This window comes from Otolemur garnettii, unplaced genomic scaffold (assembly GCF_000181295.1).
Source record: "Otolemur garnettii isolate 467f Iridium unplaced genomic scaffold, OtoGar3 scaffold00086, whole genome shotgun sequence".
Classification (NCBI taxonomy): domain Eukaryota; kingdom Metazoa; phylum Chordata; class Mammalia; order Primates; family Galagidae; genus Otolemur; species Otolemur garnettii.
Genome location: NW_003852481.1, coordinates 6,223,888 through 6,233,549, shown reverse-complemented (window position 1 = coordinate 6,233,549; position 9,662 = coordinate 6,223,888). Strand labels below are relative to the sequence as shown.

Here is a 9,662-nt window from a genome sequence, read left to right as displayed (position 1 = left end):
ACACACACACACACATATACATGCACACACACAACTGGGAGATTGGGCTGTACAATGATTAGCAGCAGACTGCCTGGATTTTTGACTCTGGCAGCTATTAATTGTGCAGCCATAAGCAAATTAGTGAACATCTTTCTGCTTAATTTCCTAACCTATGAAATGAATACAAGATAGGATCAACCTCATAGAGTCAACTGTTTCCCCCATATTCACCGGATAATCAGGTAACTGGCTACATCTTCATCATTTTCCGACCAAACCTGCCTACTATCCTGTAAGGTTTAGACCTTATATCCAAGCCCATTTAAAATTCAAGCTTCCTGGAGATTTTTCCTTTGAAGTGCCAGTGACCTTAGTGTCTAATTTGTTTTGACAACTCACCTTGAGGGCCACACCTTGAACCTGGCTTTCACCGGAATTGCTCCGACAGGAGAAAGATTGCCATTTCACACTTACTTTCTAAACACAGCCTCGTAATCTCATTTCTTATGCTTTGGTTCTCATTACACTTCCCAGAAACTTTAAATTCAGGCGCAGATTCAGTAAACAAAAGCGAACTGAATTCCTTTTATGTCCCAGGCGTGGTTTCCCTGTTCCTGCCACTTTCTTTCAACCTTTTATCAGATGCCTTCTAGCCCCGATTTCCTTTTGCTCCAACCCATCCCCTGTAGTTAATTATCTGAACTATTCTCTCTTTTGTACTCTCTAATTCATGGGACACATGTTTTTCTTTTTGAAGTTTCCGTGTCCTCAGAGGAAAGCATATATTAATTCTTCATCTGTCTCTTGGACAGTTTCATCTCTCTGAAGGTTAAAGAAGTAATAAGAAAAATATTTCACTAGATATTGTACGTTACTGGAGGTTACGAGTTAATTTGTATTCTTACCTCATACCACATATCAAACAAATCCCAGGTTATTTATAGATCTAACTTTAAAAAAAGAAAATCTAACTATTACAACAAACTCAGGGGATATAGTTCCCAGAAGCACATTTTTTTTAAAATGTAAAAGACCAGCTTTACCTAACAAGCTAAAAATAGTAAAAGTTCTTATAAACAGAACGATGCTGGATACTGAATTCACTTAACGATAGCACTAATAATCAAAAAGCAAAATAAAACAAAACTGATTGGAAAATAGAACGTGGAAATTGTAAACTGTCAACAATATAGAAATAGAAATTGAGGGTGGCGCCTGTGACTCAGTGAGTAGGGCGCCAACCCCATATCGAGGGTGGCGGGTTCAAACCTGACCCTGGCCAAACTGCAACAAAAAATACTGGGCATGGTGACGGGCATCTGTAGTCCCAGCTACTTGGAAAGCTGAGGCAAGAGGATCACGGAGCCCAAGAGTCTGAAGTTGCTGTGAGCTATGATGCCATAGCATTCTATTCAGGGCGATAAAGGGAGACTTTATGTAAAAGCAGGGAGAATATATGTGATGTGTGTATGTGCACATACATATATACACACAAGTACATATATACACACAGGCTCTAGAAAGATAATTATAAAGGAGATGAGGATGATTAATTCTGGGAAGGAAAATGTGTCAGAAGACAGGAGGGAAAGAGAAGTTTATTTTATGCTTTATTCCCTTTTGTAGCTTTCGAATTTTATGCCATGTTTATATGACACAGATTCAAAATTTCATGAATTTTTACAAAAAATGAAATTTGCATTTCGTTATTGAACATTATTTTTTATTGTGATTTTTCCTTTTATTCGATTAGGTCTCAGACCCACTGTCGTATTTCTTAATAATTACTTCTTTCAACTTGCGGCTGTAATCATTCCTTAAAAAAAAAACTCAGCATAGATTTTTAAGTTAATATTTTAAATGAGTTTAAACATCCTGTGGCACAATTGGTTAACATAAAAGTGATACCACTGCATCAAATGTTTTACTCAAAATGTTCAGCATTTTAATTATGGCCAGTCCCTAGCCTGGGCGTTTCAATGGTTATACAGGAATAAAGATATAAATCTATTATTAATGTGAGTGAAATAAGAACAGGTTCAAGTATGTCCCTATAATATGCCACATTTTTTTCCATTTCAGTTTGGGTACAGATAAGAGATGCCTGCCTGTCTGTGTCACAGACAGATGGTATCTGACACCCTGAAGCATCCCTGAATTTAGCAGTGTCACCAGCAGAAACTGAGCTGAGCATCCAGGAAATCGTGGAGAAACTACACCAGCAGCTCCTACTCAGACCTTTCCCCCACATGAGCACCACCACCAGTGCCACACACAGCACAGCCACCACCCTTCACCCTTGACACACATGCTGCAGGGGGGACCAGCTGGATGTCCTGCCGGAGGTGAGGGATCACTTGGGGCACAGAAAGCAATACAGCAGGGATTTCCTGAGGGCCAGATGTCCTCCCCAGCCCCGGAGGCAGGCGCTGCAGGAAAGGTGACCGACTTCACCAACGGCATCAGCCTTGTCAGCTTCACTCTGTTCTGGGAGGGCCAGGTCACCCTGTCTGTCCTGCTCATCCACCCCAGTGAAGGGGCGTCCGCTCTCTGGAGGGCCAGGAACCAAGGATACTCTTCACAGGCCAGTTTGCCACCTCCCAGGTCAGTACTGACGGTGCCCTGGTTTAAACTCAAGTGCTGAATTGTACCAGTACCTGGACTTTAAAGACCAAGAAGCCTCTACTGCATGAGACTTCAACACGTTCCCTGGGAGGCCCCAACCCACGTGACCACCAGCAACTTAGCAAGGAAGAGCAGAGCCTTTCACAAAAGATAAACAGGCCTTCAAACACGACGTGTAATAGACAGATAGGATATTTTCCTATACCAACTGCCTGGATCAATTTAATTAACAGTGAGCACTGTGATCTTAATGTCCCAATACACACTGGTTACTAGCTTTGTTCTCTCAAACTTCTTACCAGGGGACCTTCTCCACAGAGCCACTCTCCTTGGTCCTTCAGGCCTGAGGATAGCTGCCTACATACTGTTGCAGACCCCAGAGTAGCACATTACCCCTGTGGTTCCCTAGACCCCACCCTTTATTAAGTTCACTTGAGCTACCAAGTTCAAGGCTATTATCTGCTTCCTGCTGGGACCCTGACTGACCCAGAGGAAGCTTCAAGTGCAAACGTACTGAAGGCGTGTTCACAAAACTGAAAGAAGGTTATGCGCCTGGGAATTAGGAAACAGAGGGGAAAATAATAAAAGATGAGGCAGGAAGGTGACCAGGGTCAGCGGTATCATGAACAATCTGTCATAGGAGTTTGGATTGATTCGTGGGAATATTTCAGGTAAAATAGGAAACTACCGATGTGTCCATTTAGGAAGACACTTTTCTTTTTTCTTAATTTGTATTTTATTACACTAATACATATACATTGTGCAGAACATCAAATTAAGCTAACTTAATATAGCATCAATCATACCAAAAAGAAAACAGAATTTCTACCGCACTCTCCCCTCTCCTGGATGCAACCACTCTGAATTATTTTAACTATTTTAAACGCTATATTTTCCGCTCTATTATTTAAATATTGTGCTTATGTAGTTTGTTCAGTTATGTGCAGCTCAATTTTCAGAACAAGTTATGGATTTACTTTTTTAGGTGAAAAAGGCCCAGAGGTAATCCAGGGCTGGTAGAGGCCATCTTTCTGCTCAGCCTCCTTAGAGAGCGACTTGCCTTCTCGTGCTGGTCATCTTAGAGTCTCAAGAGAGACCTTCCACCTCTGACAGTTCAAGTGTGTTCCAGGTGAGAAGAGGGAGGCCAAGAGCAAGAGGCTTCGGGCACATTCCAGATGCGTCTGCCCACTTCCAGAATGGCTTCCCAGACCAGCCATGCTCTTAGGTACTTCTACATTCCTAATCCAGGCAGCTCGATTCACAGTCCTCTTTATGGGGATGGGGGACCTTGGCCAAGGCCTCTCTCAGGCACCTCTGTCAAGCCGCCTTATTCAGGGCCTTGAAGACACTTTCTCCACTGTGACTCAGTATACAATGCTTATCCACTCCTCAATGGGACTCCTCCCCTCCTACCCAGGCCCCGGATTCATAAGACAGCAGGAGCCTTTTGTTCAGGGCTCCCTGGGCAATGAGATGACTCCCAGGGACAGCCTGCTAGAGGCAAGGGACCACTTGGGGTGCAGGAAGCAATACATCAGAGATTTCCTGAGGGCTAGTTGTCCTAGCCATCCACCTACACACTGCTCCATGGAGATAAATGAAGCACACAGAAGCCAGCACCTTCTCCTCTCCGGCCTCTTGCTTATACTAGAGTAATAAGTGTAGGAAGTGATTAAAGGCCTGACTGTTTTCATATTGGCATGTTGTATTAACTGGTCACTCCAAAACCTGGCAGCTCGGCTCACTCCAGCTCAGCTCAGCTCTTCACAATCTCCTGCCCAGTTCCCACATGTGGGAGCTACGGTGGGGGAGAGGACTGGAGGTCCCACGGTTTTCAGCCCCACGTGGTATCCCGTCTTATCTCTGAAGTCCTTGAGTCTGCATCCCTTCTGATTCAGTTCCTCCTCCGAATCAGGCTTTTTGTCCCCACCACTCCACTAAAGCTGTAGTCACGATCATCAGTCACGTTCAGTGGCACTGCATACACACCACATGCCACTCAGCAGCCTGTGACGCTATGATCGGCCTCTCCCCTCCCCTGCCCGAAGGAGCGTCTTCCCGCAGCTTCCTCCTCCCCACACTCCCACACCACCAGGCACTTACTGGGGCTCATTTATCTGATTTCTTCTTCTTCTCAATCACTAAAAGACGGCGTATTCCCAGAACATGGGTAACAACACCTTTCTTCCTTCAGATCTCACCCGAGGCCACTGATTTAACCCCCTGTACATCAGTGACCTCGAAATCTGTATTTCCAACTCCAGCTCCTGAATTCCAGACTCACATGTCCATCTACCCATTTGGTATCTCCACTGTATATCTTTCTCATAAATATCTCAAACTAGGCATGTCTAAAACGGAATGTTTCAATTTCCCCACAAATCTTCTTTCCCTGTGTTCCAGCTGAATAAACGGCATCTTCTTTCACTTCATCTAGTAGCTCAAGTCAAAAAACTAAGAGCCATCTTTGAATCCTCTTTCTCGTGTCCTCTGTACCTAACCCACTGGCATGATGTGTCAGCTTCACCTATAAGCATAATTTTACCCATGCCCATCACTTGCTGTGCCACCACTTAGCCCACACCCTCATCATCTCTCCCCCACACTGAGGCAATGGATCCCTAACCAGTATCTATGGTTCCACACTTACACCCTTCCCCAAAGAAAATGATCCTTTAAATTGCCCAGGCACAGCAGCTTACAATGTAATCCTAGCATTCTGGGAGGCTGAGGCAGGAGGATCACTTGGGATTAGGAGTTCGAGACCAGCCTGAGTAAGCGTGGTCTCTCACTCTACAAAAAAATAGAAAAATTAGCCAGGCATTGTGGTAGGCACCTGTAGTCCCAACTGCTCAGGAGGCTGAGGCAGGAGGATCTCTTAAGCCTAGGAGTTTGAGGTCACTGTAAGCTTAATGACAGCACTGCACTCTAACCTGGCTGATAGAGCAAGACCCTGTTGGAAGGAAGGGAGGGATGGAGGAGAAAAAATGAGCCCTTAAAAATGGAAGTAAGAATTAAGTCATGCAACAAACTTTTTTAATGGCTTCCCATCCAATGGAAAGTAAAATATAAACGCCTTACTATGCTTAGTAAGGGGCCCAATATAATCTTTCTCTGTGTCTCTTCTGGCATGCTCCAACCTGCCCGTTACTCTAGCCACAGCCTTCTTGCTCTCCTTGAGCAGACCAAGCCCATTCTAATGCTGGGACCTTGGCACTAGCTGCACTACGCCCAGCTGTTACGCTCTTCACCCAGATGTTTGCACAGATCTTTTCCTCAATTTATCCATCTCTTCAGAGGACCTCTGCAGACCATCTTATCTAAGATACTCCTCCAATGATGACATAAGATTTACTTCCTTATCATCTGTCTCCCTTTTCCCATATAAGCTCTATGAAGGAAGAGACTTTCATGACCTTGTTCCCTAGCACTTGACAAAGAGTAGGTACCCAATAGCATCAGTTGAATAAATGAAATGTCTGCAAAGTGCCAGGCGTCGTGCTAGGATCATGGTAGGCACTAGGAACACAGTGGCGTGCCAGCACCTGGTCCTAGGGAGCTTATATTTGAGAGAAGGTATCTGAGGCTAACAGATGGACCTGTTAGGTGTATGGTAGGGGCAGGGGAGTTCATTTTTCTTGAGAAATTGAGTTTATATATAAAAGTTGGGCACATGGTAGAGATGAGGTGGTGGTAGAGAAAAAGAAGAGCATGTAAGGACCCATGAAGAAGGAAAGAGCATGGGACAGCTACGTCATGGTGCCATGGTAGGTGGAGAGTGACTTGCAATGGAGCTGGAGAGAGGTAGGTGGGGGCAGATGGAGGTTACATCAAAGCTGTTCAGTCTATTGTAAGGAAATAACAGAACACTGAAGGCTTGTGTGTAGGGAAGTGGGGGGGGAACATAATCAGATTAGGTATTTTTAAAAGATCAATTGAGCTGCAAATAGGATAACAGATTGGAGTGAGTCAAGAGTATATGATTTGGGATATGATAAAAATTAGATGGCAGTGATGGCTGCACAACCCGTAAATGTACTTAAAACCATTGAATCGTATACTTTAAATGGGTGGGTTTTATACTGTATGAATTATCTCACAATAAAGCTGTACTTTTTTATCAAAAGAGAACATATAAGGAGACAAGTTTTCAGCCTATTCTGTAGCCTAGATGATAGGATAATATGAGCCAGGCTGGCAATGGCAGAAATAAAGAGAAGTAGACAAACTCAATGGATATTTACAAGGCAAAATACAACGGACTGAGTGATGGAGAGTCAGAGAGATGCAGGAGCTGAGAACATAGGGATGGACTTCTAGGGATGGGCAAGGTGGCTCAAGCCTGTAATCCCAAGACTTTGGGAGGCCAGGGCTGGAGGATCACGTGAGTCCAGGAGTTTGAAACCAGCCTGGGAAACATACTGAGACTCTGTCTCCACAAAAAGTTTAAAGATTAGCCTGGCATGGTGGTCCTAGCTACTCAGGAGACTAAATGGGGAGGAGCACTTGAGCCTAGAACAGAACAAGACTCTATCTCTTAAAAAAATAACAATAACTTCTAACACTCATTCATGTGATCAGAAGATTTTCAACAAGAGTGCCAAGACAACTGAATGGGGGAAAATCACATATCTACATGCAAAAGAATGATGTGGGACCCTTATACTATATTAAGAGTATAACTCAGAATAAATCAAAGATCTAAATATATGACCTAAAACTATAAAACTCTTAGAAGAAAACAGAGGAAAGCTTTATGACTTGGATTATGCAATGATTTCTTGACTATGATACTCAAAGCACAAACAATTAAAAGAAAAATAGATAAAATGAAGTGTATCAAAATTAAAAACTATGCCTCAAGGGACAACAATCAACAGATTGAAAAGGCAACCTATAAAATAGGAGAAAATATTTCCAAATCATGTGTGATAAGGAGTTAATATCCAGAAAATATATAGAGCCCCCACAACTCAATAACAACAAAAATTAAAAATGGGTAAAGAAAAAAAATGGACAAGACATTTCTACAAAGAAGATACACAAATGAAAAGATGGTCAGCATTATTAATCATTAGGGAAATCCAAATCAAAACCACAATGAGATATCACTTCCCTTAGGATGACTGCTATCCAACAAAATATCAAACAAACAAAAACAGGAAATAGCAAGTGCTGGCAAAGATGTGAAGAAATTAGAATTCTTGTGTACTATTCATGGAAATATAAAATGGTACCGATATTATGGAAAACGGTATAGTGGTTACTCAAAAAATTAAAAATAGAATTAAGAGATGACTCAGCAATACCGCTTTTGAGTATATTTAAAAGAATTGAAAGCAGAGTCTCAAAGAGATATTTACACGCTCACATTCATAGCAGCATTATTCACAATAGCCAAAAGGTTGAAGCACTCAAATATCCATTGATGAATAGATAAATAAAAATAAAATGTAGTATATAAAATGAAGTATTATTCAACCTTATAAGAAAATTCTGATACATGCTATACACATGAGTGTAACTTGAGGATGTTATGCTAAGTGAAATAAGCCAGTCACAAAAAGAAAACTACTGTATGATTTCACTTGTATTACCTCACTGTATGATTTCACTATGTATTACCTCACTAATATGAGGTATCTAGAGTGTCAAACTCATAGAAACAGAAAAATGGTGATTACTAGTACATGGGGGGGGAGGGTGGGGAGTTGTTGTCTAATGGGCATAGAATTTCAGTTTTGCAAAATTAAAAAGTTCTGATTTACAGTAAAAATATACTTATTATTGACTATACCCTTAAAAATGATCAATATGGTAGATTTCATGTTACATGTACTTTACCATAATTTTTTTAAAAAGAATACATAAGGCCAGGTGTGGTGGTTCACACCTGTAATTCCAGCAGTCTGGTAGGCCAAGGCGGGTGGATTGCCTGAGCTCACAGGTTAGGGAGCAGCCTAAGCCAGAGCAAGACTTCACCTCTAAAAATAACCAGGCATTTGCTTGATGCCTGTAGCTCAGCAGCTAGAGTACTGGCCACATACACCAGAGCTGGCAGGTTCAGACCTGGCCCAGGCCAGCCAAACAACAATGACAACTACAACAACAACAACAAAAATAGCCAGGCGGTATGGCGGGGGCTTGTAGTCCCAGCTACTTGGCAGGCTGAGACAAGAGAATCTCTTAAGCCCAAGAGATTGAGGTTGCTGTGAGCTGTGACACCACAGCACTCTATCCAGGGCAACAACTTGAGACTCTGTCTCAAAAAAAAAAAAAAAAAAGACTCAGATTGAAAGGTTCGAAAACAACATTTTACACCAAGGGTAACCAAAAGAAAACAGGAGGTAACACTCTTTGCTAATGCCACTGACTTTAACAAAACAAAAGTAAAGAAAGACAAAGATGGACATTATACACTGATCAAGGGAATAATTCAACAAGAAGACACACCAATTCTAAATAATTATGCACCCAACAGAGACACTCCCAGATTTAGAAAACAAATTTTACTTGATCACACAGATTGATAAACAATAACACGATAATAGCCAGGAACTTTACACCCTACTAACAGCACAGGACAGATCCTCTAAGCAGAAATTAAACTAAAAAACTTTGGACTTAAAGAGACTCTAGAACAAATACACTTGACAGACATCTACAGAACAAGTCACCCCAATACTACTGAATATACATACATTCTTCTCATGAGCTCACACATCATTTTCCAAGATTAAGCATGTCCTAAGTCACAAAACAAGCCTCAGGAAATTTTAAAAAATAGAAATTATACTATTTATCTTTATAGACCACAATGGAATAAAAGTAGAAATCAATTCCAATAGAAACACTCATCCCCACCCAAAGTCATGGAAACTAAACAACTTATTGCCAAGCAATAGCTGGATCAAAGAGGAGATAAAGAAGAAAATTAAATTTCTTGAACAAATGACTATAAGGTCACAAGCTGTCAAAACCTTTGGGAAATTGCAAAAGCAGTTCTAAAAAGGAAGTTCATTGCCTTAAATACACACATCCAAAAAATCAGAAAA

At 41.7% G+C, this 9,662-nt stretch overlaps 1 pseudogene; it reads left to right on the top strand.

The window, feature by feature from the left end:
• The window catches only part of LOC100955774, a 4,933-nt pseudogene extending 2,172 nt beyond the window's left edge, over positions 1–2,761 (top strand).
• Positions 2,762–9,662: the final 6,901 nt, after the last annotated feature.